The 10344-nt window shown below is 38.1% G+C and overlaps 1 long non-coding RNA gene across 1 annotated transcript; it reads left to right on the top strand.

Annotated features, from left to right (window-relative positions):
* The first annotated feature begins 2191 nt into the window (after nt 1-2191).
* Nucleotides 2192-3164, top strand: LOC135199753 (uncharacterized). The gene is made up of 2 exons (XR_010311107.1): nt 2192-2492; nt 3094-3164. It is a non-coding gene; the product is annotated as an uncharacterized LOC135199753 (long non-coding RNA).
* Nucleotides 3165-10344: the final 7180 nt, after the last annotated feature.

The following is a 10344-nucleotide window of genomic DNA, read 5'->3' as shown; positions in this document are numbered from 1 at the left end:
CGGCGCACATAGTAAGACAAGTGATGGACTCCTAAGCAGGCAGGATGCAACCCGGAACCCCACACTATAAATACCACCCAGTCGAATGGGAGGACTGTGATAAAAAAATTATTATTATTATTATTATTTCTGCAGTTGGTAATTGTGACATTCCTTCTGCAGTAATCCAATACTTACGTTTGTTGACGATGCGATGGGAAGTACAACCACAAGCAATCGCCACTGTTACGTCATCCAACCACTTTGGTCTAGTGGTATGTAACCAACAGAGAATCCTGTTACGTAACCAGCAGGTTTTGGTACGTAACTTCCAGGACCTTCTGCCAGCATGTGCACTGACGCTGGGTTGTGAATGTTGTTGAAAACCTGTTGTGGATATCTGACGTCGTCACAACCAACCGCGATTGGTACTATATGTAGTTAGGACTGGAGTACAGTTCTCTATGTAATTAAAAGAAAATTACATGTAAATGACATGTATACATATATCAGACAACTTCCCATTTACGTATCACAATCTAAGCATTTTGCTCGTCTTCAAACTTGATAAAATAAAAGCACATCTGAAAAAGAGACTAGTTTTTTCTTTCCCTAAAAGAACGCCCCCATCTGAGGAAGAGCAATGGCTCTTAGCGCCCTCTACCAGGAAGACCCGTTGTTAAGATGTCGACTCGTCGACGAGAACTGTCATATTTTGCGACAAAATGAACAAAGGCCGAAGGGCGAAGATCTCATCCCGAAGAGAAGGCCGCTAAAGAATGGACAAAGGAGTGTTTTGTCATCATGGGTAGCTGTGAACAGCTTGGGAACGTCGGCGTTTGAATTTCATAATAATAATAAAAATAACAGAAAACTCCCAGTAAGTTTATCATTATGAAAATCTTACCGTATATGAATAGGAAACGGTTAACAATTTGGAAATCCCAGTATAATATAATAATAATATTAATATATAAACAAGCGCAAGGTACATGATCAGTGTACCTAACATCACCGAAGAAAAAGTTATCCTCTAGATCTATTCTGAGAGAGAGAGAGAGAGAGAGAGAGAGAGAGAGAGAGAGAGAGAGAGAGATAATGTGTGTGTTCTCCCAAAAGAAACCTCGTTTCTTGCGAGTTTTTCACTGCTGATCTAATTAACAAGTCTTCATCTTACCCAAATAGCCAGCAGCTTATAGTTCGAGCTGTCGAGAGAGAGAGAGAGAGAGAGAGAGAGAGAGAGAGAGAGAGAGAGAGTAAGCTCTAGACCGAGGTAGCTTAATGCGTCTTCCTATTAGATGGTTTGTAAGAGGCAGTTCTGTCTGTGTGTATTCAGAAGTTGTTAAATTGGGGTGGACAGTTCTGCTGGCTTGGTGGGCTACTGTAGAAAGGGTATTGTGGGAGTGGGAGGGCGTCCTGTGGTGGTATATAGTCGCAGAGAGGGTGTGTGTGTGTGTGTGTGTGTAAGGGAGAGAGAGAGAGAGTGAGAGAAGAGGTGGTGGTGGGTGGGTGGTATCGTGTGGATGCAGGATCGATTGTGAATGGTTAGCTTGGTAGTAGCGATAGTGGTTGTGGAGAGAGAGAGAGAGAGAGAGATGCTCGCGCACAAGTCCGCGGAGCACACAGCAGCATCTCCTGGTGCAAAACTGCTTTGACCTTAAATGGATAATAACCTTCCTCTCTCTCTCTCTCTCTCTCTCTCCATAGAATGACTGACGGCTCGCCAGATTGAATATCACAAACCCTTCGATCAAATAAAGCGGCCATCCCTTTCATCACGCTCTAGACCATAACAACAACAACAACAATAACAGGGACAACAACCTAAAAATACGAACATCTTTTGATCCACATTCTTCCCATAACCTATCCCCTGTCCCCCCACCGCTAGACCCAGTCAGAAGCGCCACAACAAACATCAAAACGGCGGAACTGTCGTCACAATTACCTCTATAACCAGCCTACAGAGAGAGAGAGAGAGAGAGAAAGTCATGCCAAACTTTAAACCGTTCCCCAGTAGTTCACGGATCCTCTCTTAAGTCAATCCTTCGTGCCCATTGGCCTAGGACTAACTGAGCTTATGGAATGGGACCAGCCAGTGCTGACCAATGATCTGCGAGTTTAGGCTACGTTGGTATGATAAAGCTCTGGGTAGTGGGCGAGAGAGAGAGAGAGAGAGAGAGGGAGGGAGGGAGGGAGGAAGGGAGGGAAAGAGAGAGTGAGAGTGAGTGAAGAAGAAGAAGAAGAGGATGTGAGTGTCAAGCGAACGAGCGAACGACGACGAGTTCCCTTCAGTAGGGTTCAGACCTCCGTCGAATAACGGTGCATTACCGACGCCGCGCTCTCCGTCCTATCGTCTATTATTTATTTTTTTCCCACTCACAACAGCTACAACAACAACCTTCCGCTTCGCTGGATTATATTACAACCAAGGATTTTTTTTAATTTCTAAACAAAAGAGGCGATTTATATATATATATCCCCAGAGTGCTCGCTGGTTATTATATGACCGAGTAAGTGTTTTCTTAACCGTTCGCTTTTTATATATATTGTAAAACGAGTGATAACGTTTACGAATGAAAAAAAAACGTTGTGATGAATAGAACGAATTGATATACGAATTCGTTGTGATGATGAAACGGTTTTAAATTGGAAAAAGGAGAGATATAAAGCCATTAAATGGTAGTGACTTGAAAATGAGACGACAACAGCGTAACAGCCATTGTTGAATTGAAGTAGTATATATATATATATATATATATATATATATATATATATATAATATATATATATATATATATATACATTAGACTAACGAAAGCTGGAAAATAGCGAAATCGCGTAAAGGCGAATTAGACAAGAGGCTCCTCTCTCTCTCTCTCTCTCTCTCTCTCTCTCTCTCTCTCTCTCTCTCTCTCTCACCAACGCATTGCACCAACTCCTACCGAAGCTAACCCGTTAAAACCCTCCCGTTAACTCTCTCTCTCTCTCTCTCTTTCTCACTCTTTCTCCATTTATACGATTTTTTGAAAACTTGATTGAACAAATCTGTGAATAAAGTGTCACTTATGTAAAGGTTTTTTGAATAAAGTGTTTTTTTTTTTTAAATTAAAGTGCCAAGTGTCGATACAAGTGATTCTATAGGTGAGAGGATATCTTTAATTGAATAAAATAATAAAAAAGAAGCTTTCGAAAAAATACTCTGCATTCCGAAAATCGAAAATCCACCGGTGAAGGTAAGTTGGATATTTGAGAATTTTTCGTAATTTTAAGAACCTTAGGCCTATAAGTGAGATAATTTTAAGTTAAAAGTGAATAAGTAAACGAGAAAGTAACATAGGTATAATAGGCCTATAAGTGAGATAATTTTAAGTGAATAAGTAAACGATTTTAAGTCAATATAGGTATAATAGGCTTATAAGAGATAATTTCAAGCGAATAAGTGAATAAATAAACGAGATTAAGTCAATATAGGAATAATAAGCCTGCAAGTGAGGATTTTTTAAGCATATAAGTGAATAAGTAACACGATTTTACGTCAATATAAGTACTATAATAAACTCGTAAGCGAGGTATTTTCAAGTGTATTTATGAATAAGTAAACGATTTCAGGTAAATAAGTGGAATAGGCCTACCAGTGGAGAAATTTTAAGTAAATAGGTAGACCTACGTGAAAAAGTTAACTATTATAAGAAAATAAGCGAATAAGCGAGGAAATTAGCCCGTTGTTGGACTTCCTTTCACAGAAACCTCCTCTGTCAAGTGATGCTGATGCTGCTATCTCTCTCTCTCTCTCTCTCTCTCTCTCTCTCTCTCTCTCTCTCTCTCTCACACAATACTCAAGTGGTTTGGCTCACAAGTAATTTCTCCTTTGAGTGCAGTCTCTCTCTCTCTCTCTCTCTCTCTCTCTCTCTCTTATGGGCGTCTCTGTGTGTGCCTGTCTGTAACAGTCTGTTATATGATGTCCGCGCCCACAGTGACTCAGTACCCAAGTGATGCGCTTAGTAACGCCCTTACCCTGATAAGGTCGGAGTGGGTATGGGTATGATAATTGGCGTTGGTGCTTCTATTCCAGTATACCCAGTACACAAGGTCCTTCTGATATACTCTTGAGTATATTTGAAGGACGTTGCTCATAGGTTAGGTGCTTCAAATAAACCCAGCGTATGTTTGGAGGACCTCACGCATATGTAAGGCCCATCTAATATACTCTTTTGTATATTGGAAGGACTTTGCTCATAAGGAAGTCCTTCAAATATACCCATTGTATATTTGAAGAACCTCAGGCATAGGTTAGGTCCTAATGTACCCTGGGTATATTTGAACATCCTTGCTTATACTAAGCCACCATTCCCACTTGTTCCCTTTGGGAATGTGGGCGTTCCCTTGTGAATGGGCGAGATTAGGCAGTTCCTCTCCCTCCCCCCCCCCCCCCCCATTAATGCGGGCTTGCGCGCACGCACATGCTCATACTTCTACCCATTAATATGTAAAATAGCGTAGTAGTCATATTAAGACTATAGGGAGATTGGATTCGCGTAAGCCTGGGCCTATTGATTGATAGGTTTCGTGTTCGTTCAATTGTAGATGTGGATTTTCGATTTCGAATAGGCCTTAAAGTGAAAGCTTCGTATGAGATATCTTTCCTCAATAACGTCCGCCTTACTTAACGAATAGTAAGTGTACGTATATGAATAAATAACGTATGAATAAACATTTATACCTAGAGGATAAAAGCGCTGTTAAGTGATTATCGCGTTTCGTGTTTTTTAAATAAATATTTACTGAACATTTTTGGAAAATGCGTCAAACAGCCTTTTGCCAATTTATATATTCATTTCATTTAAATTTTTGACAAAACTGGTCCACAATTACGTAGAAACTGACGGGTATTGCGTCGATAGGCCTAGGAAATATTTTGTTGTCGAAGATTTTTTTTGTATCTGATTTCGATTTTTTGAAGAATGTCCGTTTATGTTATACATTTCGTTAGGCCATCACTAAGCTTTCAATTGGTGAAATTCACTTTGCAATTTTTCTAGCCTTTTTTTTTTAACAAAATATCAGATGGTGAGAACTGCTATATAAAAGGATACGTATTAGTGGACTTTGAAAACTACTATACAGTATAATTGTGGTTATATATATTATATATACTTATACATGTATACATATACACATTATATAAACTGATTGTTAGTTGTATATTAGGTTTTAAAATCCACAATTACATATCCTTAAAAGTTAGTTTTCAGCATTGTAAATATATATATATATATATATATATATATATATATATATATATATATATATATAGATATTAGTGTGTGTGTGTACCTATGTGTGTACATAATTACACATGCCTTTAACAGCCCCCCAACCAACCCACCCACCCACGCCTTCGGCGGGAGGGGTCCATTTGGTGCTAGCTTTCTAACCCGGACTGCGACCCACCACAGTTGCCTGTCTACCTTGTTTTTAGTTTCGGTGGAATTTAAAAGAATGTCCAGTGCGAAGAAATGTTTATTTCTATTTCATTACTGGAAATTAAAGCTGTACTGATCAATAGAAAGAGGTCATCAGATCGTAGAATCCTCGACTTATAATAGATATCACAGTGCCGATTATGGATAGTGAAAAGAAAGTGCAGAAACTATAGTGAAAGTGTTTGCTAAATTCGAAAGTGTTGAGTGAATTTGGACAAGAATAAGTTTTAAGATGGTGAATGAAAACCGCCGTTGATATGCAGTGTGGAAAATTGAAAGTGATTGATATGGGCGTACTCAGTAGTTCAGTGTTTGATTCTGGTCATACTAATTTAATTTAGTGTTTGATTCTGGTCAGACTCGAGTGTCCGATCGTTGTCATACTTAATTTAGTGTCAAGCTCTGTTAGTTCTAAATTAGTTTAGTTTCTCCGATTGTGGTCATACTCAAGTGTCGGATTGTGGCCATAGGCTTACTCGATTAAGTCTCTGATTCTTAGTCGTATTTACTTTATGTCAGATCTTTGTCATACTTATTTCAGTGTCTGACTCTGGTCATACTTATTTCAGTGTCAAACTGCGTTAGTTCCAAGTTGGTTTAGTTTGTCATACTGTGGTCAAACATAATCAAGTATCTGCCACTGGTCACGTTTAATTTAGTGTCTGATTCTCGACATAATTTAGTGTAAACCTGTGTCAGTTCAAAGTTTGTTCAGTTTCTGGTCATTAGTATTAATTCATACTTGGATTCTTGTCTTACTACTTAAATTATAAGTGTGAAGCTACCTAAGGTAGTCCTTCAAATACGCCTTTCTGATGGGCAACCATAGGCCTAAACATGATAATAATCCTTCCATTAATACAAGCCGATGTCATAACCCATCGTGCAGAAAAAAAAAATTGTGAGATTTGTATACACCTTTCTGGTAAGGAACAATAGGCTTAAACATCATAACATTATTCATACCATTATTACGACCCCGTGTCTCCAACCTGCCCCGATAGATGACAGTGCTTTGGCAGTCTCCAATGCTAAGCACGTCACGTGCCCTAGTTTGTAATAGCAGTGACATTATGTAAACTACCAGCTGTCACCTGATGTTAGCTTAGGCCATATCAGGCGTGCAGTCTATTTAATTGTTTGGGCATATATCACCATCCTAATGTGCGTAGGCAGGTTGTCCCAGATGAATATTTAAACCCCCCTGTGGGTGCGAGAGTAGCCCACCGCTCAGTTTTTAATGATTTAGAGCTCTCTTCTTTAAATGGGCAGGTATCTCTCTCTTGCTCGTTACAGATTTAGTTTTGTTAAAGAGAGAGAGAGAGATTTAGTTTGGTCTTAAATTCTGATTCTTGGGGGTTATGTGTGAATTCAAATCTGCTCTTTACAGATTTATTTCTGTTTAAAATTTTGCTCTGTCCATATTTATTTTTTGTCATAAATTCTACTCTTGTCCAGATTTATTTTTTGTTTTAAATTTTACTCTGTCCTGATATATTTTTGTCTTAAACTGCCTTTTACAGATTTGTCTGAATCTGGTTTCATTACCGATTTGTTTTTATTTTAAATTCTGCATTTTACAGAATTAATTATGTCTTAAACTCTGTTCTTTACAAATTTATTGTTCAGCACATTTCACTATACATTTTCTCGTGAAGGGAGGCTTAAAAAATATATATAAATAAATAAAATAAAAAATGCCAGTCACTACGTAGTATATAACCACTATCTCGAGAGAGAGAGACAGAACGTATATAACTACCCAAGTTGGCAGAGAGTTTATATTATATCGGTTTATGACTCCCATTGTTTTATCATAACGTACCCAGTGAACTGTGAAACTTGAGATTCGGGTCTCGAGATGTATATACGCGTCCTTGCGGGTAGGAAAGTACAGGAAACGAAATTTGTGTCCTTTTTGAGATGTTCAGTACAATTGTCTCATTCTTACGCTCTCTTCTTTAGACCATCGTAGGCAGTAGCTTGTCTAGTGAGGATTAGATTGAGGCATGAAGTGGAAATGTTGTGAATCGTGAATTTTGTCTGTTCAAGTGAATACTAGGCCTATAAAGAGAATTGTTCAAGTGTTGTTGTCTGAGTTCAAATGAACACTAGGCCTATAAAGAGAATTGTTCAAGTGTTGTTGTCTGAGTTCAAATGAACACTAGGCCTATAAAGAGAATTGTTCAAGTGTTGATTGTCTTAGAGTTCAAATGAATACTAGGCCTATAAAGAGAATTGTTCAAGTGTTGATTGTCTTAGAGTTCAAATGAATACTAGGCCTATAAAGAGAATTGTTCAAGTGTTGATTGTCTTAGAGTTCAAATGAATACTAGGCCTAGAAAGAGAATTATTCAGTTCAAGTGTTCGTTGTTTAGGAATTCGAGTGAATCATAGGCCTATACAGAGAATTTTAAAGTGTTCAAGTGCTCTAGACCTATAGAGAATGTGGTATCCCTTTGTTGTAGGCTTACACTGGTACGATTTTGAAATTTGAGCGTTATTGTTTGAAAAGTATATTCTGCTATTACTGGTATACGCAATACATAATGCAGGACCTAAGTTAACCAAATCACTTCGAAAATAATGTCAGCAGCAAATTAACCACATGCTTATACTGTCAAGTTGACGTTTAGAAACGCTGCTACCAATTATGTACACCTGTGAACTTGTAGCAATTTTATCACCGAAAACACAGATGCTTTGAACTCTAGGCTATTTCCAGTGAAGGCATTTCGTTGGATTAGGTCCTTGAGAATAGGCTCCGAACGTTGTTGTAGGTTATAGAGCAAGAGGAGGAGGAGGAGGAGGAGATTGCCATTAAAAAGGATTGCTTCTGGCTGGCACTGAGGATTAAGACGGGATTTAGACGCAGCGAAGGGCAGCGTCATTGGAAAGGTGACGGTGATATTGCTCTTGTTTTAAAGAGGCGTGGAGGAGACCTCTTAAAGGTTAGAGAGAGAGAGAGAGAGAGAGAGAGAGAGAGAGAGAGAGAGAGAGAGGTGTGGGGGGCGTTTATAAAGGGTAAACGGTCATATGTATGTGCTTTTTTGTGACGCAATTAGACATACTGATGGGGCTTGAAAGCTTTTATTTTGTTGGCTTTCTGTAAAATAACAGGTCTTGCGCTAATAGCCCCCCCCTCCCTCTCCCCCCCCCCCCGCCGCCGATTGTTATTGATTAGTGTCCGCGAATGTGGATGACGTAAATGCAAAAGGGAAACTTTAAAAAAAAAAGCCTCGCTCCCTCCCTTGATAATTGTTCTGACTAATCTTTGGATTTCAGAAGACTTGCTGGGTATCGGGTATTGGAAATAGTGAATCGCTTTTCTTTTTATATTTTTCTTATTCGCGACTTCTTCTTGATCTGAGGAATTCGGTTTTTGTTTTAGCTACACATTTTGTGAGACACTTGAAAATAGTAATATAAGTTTTTGTCAATTTGTGGGTGGTGTTTCTCCTGACATTTTAATGTTATGGATGTGTTTTGTTGTTGCTTATACAATATATATATATTATATATATATATATATATATATATATATATATAGTGTAGTCTCTGTGGTTATTGAGTCTAAAATGTGATTTTATCAAAATGGTGGTTGGTTGTTCAGGTTTCTCACAATAAATTTAACAGCTTATTTTACCATAGCCCTTGATAGCAGCCCTTGATAGCAGCCTGTGTTTACATTAGGACTTGATAGCAGCCTATGTTTACAATAGTCTTGATAGCGGCGTATATTGACATTAGGCCTTGATAGCAGCCTGTGTTTACATTAGGACTTGATAGCAGCCTATGTTTACATTAGGACTTGATAGCAGCCTATGTTTACATTAGGACTTGATAGCAGCTATGTTTACATTAGGACTTGATAGCATCCTATGTTTACATTAGGACTTGATAGCATCCTATGTTTACATTAGGACTTGATAGCATCCTATGTTTACATTAGGACTTGATAGCAGCCTATGTTTACATTAGGCATTGATAGCATCCTATGTTTACAATAGGCCTTGATAGCAGCCTATGTTTACAATAGGCCTACTGTGATTCACCTTCTTGTATTACTGTGGCTTTGTCGAGCTGCAGGTACTGCTTGATTACTTAAACCAGTATATTGAAATTTGAGGCTTTTGTGGTTAGTACAAACTTACTGGTTATTTGGTTTTCTTGGTAAACAGCACTTCAATTTTGGTTAGTTGGTTTACATTGTATAAAGTTCTGTCGTTGTGGCTGCATGCTACAGAAGATCCATGGTTTTTATCAGGTTTAGCCTACATGACAAAATTAGCCCAGTTTGAGGAGTAAACTAAAAATCCTTTGCTAGCGTATCGTGAATTTTTGTGGTAATATCAAAGAGGAGTTGTATATATAATGAAAACATTAACAGACTGAAAGAATCAGAACCATTATTGTAAGTTTCACAGGGCAAGCTTATATGTACAACCCTGGTCTTTGATTGTGTAGGCCTATAGTCACCAAAGAATTAGGTCTAGAAGATTTTAGCGCAGTTCATTAGTAATTTATTAGCAATTTTATATGTTTCGTAACTGTCACCTAGCTTTCTAACATGGTTTTCAATGTGGTCGGGCCAAATGGGTGTCTGGGGTAGTACTAGGTTAAATAAGGCTTTGGTTTGTGTATTGTAAATAATGACCCATTTCTAGGCCAAATGTATTTATTCAATTTTGGCGGTGTAATGGATGTTAAATGTAATAGTTTAAACAGGTAGCTATTATATGCTTTATATTTCACCTATCGTCAGTGGAAAATAGTTAATTTAACGTTAAATCGTTACTGAGTCGTCAAAAAACATAAGGAGAAAATGTTTGTTAAGTTTGAAAGATATTCATCATGTCCTCTCTCTCTCTCTCTCTCT

The sequence above is a fragment of the Macrobrachium nipponense genome, chromosome 26 (genome assembly GCF_015104395.2).
Source record: "Macrobrachium nipponense isolate FS-2020 chromosome 26, ASM1510439v2, whole genome shotgun sequence".
Taxonomy (NCBI): domain Eukaryota; kingdom Metazoa; phylum Arthropoda; class Malacostraca; order Decapoda; family Palaemonidae; genus Macrobrachium; species Macrobrachium nipponense.
This window is presented reverse-complemented; position numbering and strand designations above follow the sequence as displayed.